The sequence below is a fragment of the Nicotiana tomentosiformis genome, chromosome 6 (assembly GCF_000390325.3).
Source record: "Nicotiana tomentosiformis chromosome 6, ASM39032v3, whole genome shotgun sequence".
NCBI classification, from domain to species: domain Eukaryota; kingdom Viridiplantae; phylum Streptophyta; class Magnoliopsida; order Solanales; family Solanaceae; genus Nicotiana; species Nicotiana tomentosiformis.
Window position 1 is genome coordinate 56,940,491 of NC_090817.1, and position 6,000 is coordinate 56,946,490.

General features: G+C 41.6%; 1 long non-coding RNA gene across 1 annotated transcript; it reads right to left on the reverse strand.

Annotated features, from left to right (window-relative positions):
* Positions 1–2,836: 2,836 nt before the first annotated feature.
* On the reverse strand, positions 2,837–5,432 carry LOC117276697 (uncharacterized). Its single transcript, XR_004506962.2, has 3 exons — positions 4,468–5,432; positions 3,769–4,168; positions 2,837–3,650 (listed from the first exon to the last, which is right to left on the reverse strand). It is a non-coding gene; the product is annotated as an uncharacterized lncRNA (long non-coding RNA).
* Positions 5,433–6,000: the final 568 nt, after the last annotated feature.

Genomic DNA, 6,000 nt, shown 5'->3' on the forward strand with positions numbered 1-6,000 from the left:
CACCTCCTACCGAGTCTAGGGTTCAAAAATGAGAGAATGAGTTCAAAAATCCCGTCCCTCAGCTATTTGTCCAGTCGCAGATGTCGCAATTGCGATCTGGGGTTCGCAATTGTAAACCCCGAAAATGCGAAGAATCCCTAGCAAAAGCGAAGACCTTCCATCTCTGTTGTCATCACAATTGTGATGAAAAGTTCACAATTGCGAACCTTGGACCTCTACAAATGCGACCATGGAGATCGCAAATGTGAACCATCTCTCCCCAGGTACCTATCACAAATGCGAACACTGGAAATGTGAACCCATCAGACTTGGCCTAACTTCACAATTGCGATCCAAAAACTTGCAAATGCGAGATCAGAGGCACATGTGCAAAAAACCATCAATTAAACTCTATCAACACCTCGCTAAGCATCTGAAACTCACCCGAGCCCTCGGGGCTCCAAACCAAATATTCACTCAAGTCTCAATACATCATATGAACTCGCTCGCGCGATCAAAACATAAAAATAACATCTAAAAATACGAATCAAACACTAAAATGCATGATTTTTAAAGAAATTTTCAAGAACTTCTAGAATTAAAACTAGACGTCCGAATCTTATCAAATCAACTCCAAACGACACCAAATTTTACAGACAAGTTCTAAATACCATAAAGGATAGATTCCATGTCCCAAAATCAAATTCCTAGCTTGATAGCTAAAAGTCAACCTACAGTCCAACGTTTCAATTTTAAATTGCCAAATTTCGGCAAATCAACCTACGGACTTCCAAAATTAATTTTGGGCATACGCCCAAGTCCGAAATCATGATACAAAGCTATCAGAGTCATAAAAATACAGTTCTGGGGTTATTTTCATAAAAGTCAAAGTTTGGTCAATATTTTCAAATTTAAACTTCTAAGTCCAAAATCAAGAGTCCAAATTAACCCGAAAGCTTGCCAGAACGAAACTATCCAACCCCACAAGTCATAAAAGCTTAAACACATCCGTGTGAAGTATGAAAAGGGTAAACTGGGCGCAATTATACAAAATGACTGATCGAATCATTACAGTATATTGGGCTGAACTTACTCGAGGAGCATGGAAATATTGCTCTCAGCCGAACGATGGTGCAAATGTAGAGAGTTGAAAAATACTTCAACCGCAAAGCCAACCCATGACACTTCAAAGTCGGGGACTATGTCCTCCATAAAGTGACTATCAAAATGAGAGAAATCAACACTAGAAAATTGGGTCGAAATTAGGAAGGATTGTATCGAGTCATCGGGGTCGCCCTCAAAGGTGCATGCCGACTCACAAATAGGACTAGTGAGGAATTATAAAGAAATTGGAACATCACCTATTTATATTCTACTACTGTTAAAACATAAGTATGATTCACACTCTTAATCTAGACTATATTTCACCAATTTTTGGTCACAAAAATAATTCACCCACATGACCGGGACTACAAGCACAGATGTACGTCTAATGTCACGGCGAGCAAGATACCTGAAAATACGCGTTGTACTCTTTTTCTTACCCGTGATTTTTATCTTGAACGAATTTTACTGGCAAGGTTTTTAATAAGACAACAAATGTAATGTGTATTACCACAAGAGTGTACTGGGATTCCAGAGTGCAGGACTCGCGAAAGTATTCCAGAGCTAAAGTATTCCACCCTCATACTTATTCACTAGGGGGATTAGGTACCGAGACTTCACAAAATCAGGGTTGACGGAGACTGCTCAAGTGAGATCAATAGCCAGGAATATTTCCTTTTACCATACTTGCAAAAAGCTCACAACTTAAGTCGGGGAAACTCGTAGAGGTTTATGTATAACTAGGGCTATTTGACCCTCAAAGATATGTATAAATAGGGCAGTTTTTCCCTCAAAGAAAATAAAGCAATTATCAAATTCAAGAATCTTCTCACATTTTCTTTTATTATAACAAGTCCCCGACTCAGACGTATAGTTTTCATTAAAAACCAATCACATGACACATTCCTAAACTCAGCTCATAACAACCATATGATACAGTCTCCAGACTTAGATCATAAAATCCCGCTACAAACACGTGACACAGTCTCCAGACTTAGATTGTAAAAGTTCACAAGAAACATGCGACACAATCTCCGGATTAAAATCATAAAGTTTTAAAAAGATCTTGTGCCTAAAAATGAGGTCAAGACGTTCTCCTCATATGCACCGTGTTAAAAGGGCCCTCCTTTTTCGAGTAGGATGACTAATTCCCGATTTTAACACAAAAATGGAAGTTACATACCCAGATTCGGCTCAAAACTCGACAACAGGTAAAAGGATTAAAAAGCAAAAAATTTCTTCGAAGATAACCGAAAATTTTCACCTAATCCCTAAGTATATTCCCCTATTTCTCAAATGTAAATACAGTCCTGAAAGAGGATCAAAGCGAACTAACCTTTACGGTTAAGTGTTCTTGTTCATGAATCGAATGGATAATTCTTGATCATAGCAAACGCCATCATATGCTACGTATTCAGATTTGGTTTGAGACTTGGTTTCATCAAAAAGAGAAATATAAACTTAAAAACCTTCAAGGCAAACCATAGTTGTCACTCAAAACATGTAGTACATTCCCGCGAACATAGTTCCAACAAAAGGTAAAAGTCGGAAAGCCTTCACGATTAAGTGTTAAGTAATCGATTGGGGGAACTCCGAGGATCCATTTAGACACATATCGTACCCTTAATTTATGAGGAATTCTTCATTAACGTTTAATCATAAAACAACATTCAAATAAATCTAAGTGTCAAGAACAAAGCAAGGCAATCATGAGAAGCACAAAAGATAGCAAAGTAAGCATTCATCAACTCACTTGTATACATAACCAGGAGAAGGTTGTATTTGTTTGGTGGGACCAAATGTCATTCACACGTAGAAAGGATCTAAAAATACCTAACCTAAGTGCCCAAAACAGATAAAATATAAAAAGGGCATAGCATCCTGAGGACTCCATAAAACAAACACTAAGACAGGGGAAACACTTCTAAAAGGACCAGCAGAATCTTCGCTCTCGGAACTCTCTTCATCGGACCCAGATGGCACCAGTTCTAGGGCTTTCTCTACAGTAGCGGTGACTGCTTCAGCCTTGATGATTATTTAGGAAAGATCAAGGCCGCCTCCCTGAACTGGATGCAGGGTCTCCAAATGGGTAGAGAGGATCACCCAATTCTGGTCCAACTCGGCCGTTTCTTTGTCAGCTTGGCGGTACACCCAGAGTTTCCTACATTGGTCCTCGAGCTTTATTCTAGAAGCTACCTCTTGATGACAATGGTCCTTGAAGGTCTTTAGTTCAGCCTGCATTGAGCCATCCACTCCTGAAGAGCAATGCTTGAAGATAAATCTTGAGCATGGTCATTCGCCCTAGAAAGGTTTTTCACCTAGAGCTCCCGATTGGATTCGGAGAGAACAGCCAGAGTAGCCTTTCGCTCCATCAATTCCTTCTGGACATAATCAAACTACAAAGATAAGAATGATCATAGAGCTTGCCTATCCTCTTGATCTTCTCGAAGCTTAGAGTTGTTTGCGTGAAGCTCGCTGACCTCAGCCTTAGCACACTCAACTTCCTCGGTGAGTGCCATCGGCTAACTTCATGCCATTTTTATAGAGGTGATGGCAAGTGAATAGAGCTACACGAGTGAAAGCATCAAGATAAGATTTCCAAATTCAAGAAAGATAAAATAAGAGGAAAGCTTATGTTACTTAAAAGAGGTAGGAAAGAGAGGATTTTGGATCGTGAGAACCCACCGGGTAAGGAGAAGATTCGAGAGGCCCTCTTCAGTGGGAAGCTCCTGATCAATGGTACCTCAGCCGTCCCTGATTGCCGGACCGGAAGGAACCACACTCTCCTTCACAAGTCCCCCGATCACCTCCAATTCAGCGGTTGAAACCTCATATCTTCCACCTCCTCCCATAGAAATGGCCTCTACCTCTTCGGCATCGATGTTGACCACCCTGGTCATCTCTGCCCTCCAGCTCCTGATCTCCCGACAACGGTGGAGGAGACGTGCATTGATCCCCTTAATATTGGGCTCGCAATAATCCTGGGCCCTTCTTTTCTAGTGTAAAGAAACTTCGGAAGCTAAGTCCCGAATACGAGCAAATATGGAGGCGGATTAAGGGAGCACCCTAGCATTTGATATCTTCCCTAACATGCATGCAGAAAATACAAATTCAGAGATAAGGAAGATGTGACAAGAAATTTTTTTGTTTCATGCGCTCTAGCCACCGGTTACCATGGTTTTTACCCTTTAATCGGTTGAATGAAATGGCCCTCCATGTTCGGTCATCCTGTACAGAGACTTATAAAATGTCCCTCACCTAGTCGAAGATCTTAGGTACAGGTGTACAGGAGACCGCTCGGGATGCAAACGCAAAACCAACATAGTAAAAGATGAGTAAGACTTGGACTAATAAAAAGTGTTGAAAAGCGTTACAAAGCCTTACGTGAAAGCCTCTATGTTTTCGGAAGCGGTGGGGAAGTTGGCTGATGCAGTCGATATGTTAAGATTCTATCAAACTGGTCCCACTATCCCCGGTCAAGGTCGTCTTCAGCACTCATCATCAAGGTGCGTGTACCTCATGCAATCAAGTGTATCATTCCTCCCAGAATAGTCGAAGAGAGTAGAGATGTATCAGATGGTCAAGGGTGAAATTCATTTTGGCCCGATCGACCAGGAATTAGATGCATGCAACCAATCTCCAGAACTAGGGGGGGGGGGGGCAATTAAGCCAAACAGACCTGATAGTGGTGGCAGAAGATTTCAATAATTTTGGGTATAGAGAGCCCAAAGCCTATGGTAAACGGGTTAGTGAAGATCATAGAGAAGCCTGCCATGTGGTTGGTGATTCGAGCCTCGTCGCCCACGATGTCGAATTCAACATCGGCATCCAGTCGCAATCTGCCATTACTCGAGAAAGGCATTCCTCCCTCACTAAGGACACATACTCCTCCACTGGCCTGCCCTTGTTGACGCTTTGATAGTCACCCTCAAGGTATAGGGTTTGAGGAACTATCTCGGCGACGAGATCCTCTAGACCCAACTTGTCAGCAGTTTCCACCACGGGGGCCTTCCCTCTTCTACGCACAGAAGGAGCCAAATCATTTGGTGGAGTTGTAGCGAAAATGAGTAATTTTAGGAAATAGACACCGTTAGGTAATGAAAGGAAGGTAATGAACCATTCTTGCAGTTGGAATTGGTTTGAGTAAGAAGACGTGAAATCGTTGCATCCAGTAACCGCTCAATCATGGAGGGGCCAGGTGACCTCGCAAGTTTAAGGTAAAAGGTACCGCCGAACGAAATCCAAGAGTAATAATTAGGGCTCTTTAATGCACGTCGTGGCACGTATCTGAAGCCATCGATAGCCTTTTCGATTTCTTTACCGCCAGTGGAATTTTGTACCTCTTCCACTTCCATGATATGTTTCATCAAGTATACGAAAAGTGGGGGACTATATGTATAAGATGAAAATTTAGACCTGCCAGGTGTACCAATAGGGATATGACATGTGGAAGTTCGGACCAATAGAAGTCTGACACTCATGGTATCGTGGCAGATGGCCTCATTTGGGGGCTCTAAGATCGTGGCAATTGGTATCTCTAGGCAACTTTGTTGTCTCAAAATGGTTAAGGTCATTGTTGGCCCGTGGTACAGTAACACTAGATCCAACGGATCTTTTTATTTTGGCATTGATCCTAACGCTAGTTGGAGCGCATTATCACTAACTCTCTGACATCAGCTATTATCGAGCTCTGTGTTGAACCATAGACGCCTTTTTAATAGTCCTTTTTGCACTGTCAAAGGGTCTTATCACAAAAAAGGCGCTTTCTTATTTTATATAGATAGCTTCTCAGTGAATATAAGGCAGATCCATTACGATAGAACTCTCTCTCTCTATCTGTAATATTTTTGAAGAAAAAAAGCATTAGCCAGTACGAAAAAGCTCATCACTGTATTTTTATTTAGATCTCTAGCCCTA